Genomic DNA, 357 nt, shown 5'->3' with positions numbered 1-357 from the left:
GGCCATCGGGGGTCCCCTCCATGGTCCCCTCCCCCCTCCTCCAGCCCCGCCGACCCCTTACTCACCAGCACTGGAGCCCTGGTGCTGAAACATGCAGCCTGGCCAGCTGCGTGTTTCAGCACCAGGGCGAGGGGCAACCATAGAGATGCTCTGGCAGCCAGAGCGTCTCTGTGGAGGACCCAGCCTCTGGTTGCCTCAGGGCATGGTCAGGGACTGTGCCCTGCCCCGCTTTTTTAAACACTGAATTTTTTAGACCCCTGGATATCCAGGGGTCTGATTTTCTCCTCATGCTGCAATTTTGCAGTGCAGGGAACATTTTCTTGTTCCCACACGTGGCTGTTGCCCCGCCTCAAAGGG

The sequence above is a fragment of the Alligator sinensis genome, unplaced genomic scaffold (assembly GCF_000455745.1).
Source record: "Alligator sinensis unplaced genomic scaffold, ASM45574v1 scaffold140_1, whole genome shotgun sequence".
Classification (NCBI taxonomy): domain Eukaryota; kingdom Metazoa; phylum Chordata; order Crocodylia; family Alligatoridae; genus Alligator; species Alligator sinensis.
This window is presented reverse-complemented; position numbering follows the sequence as displayed.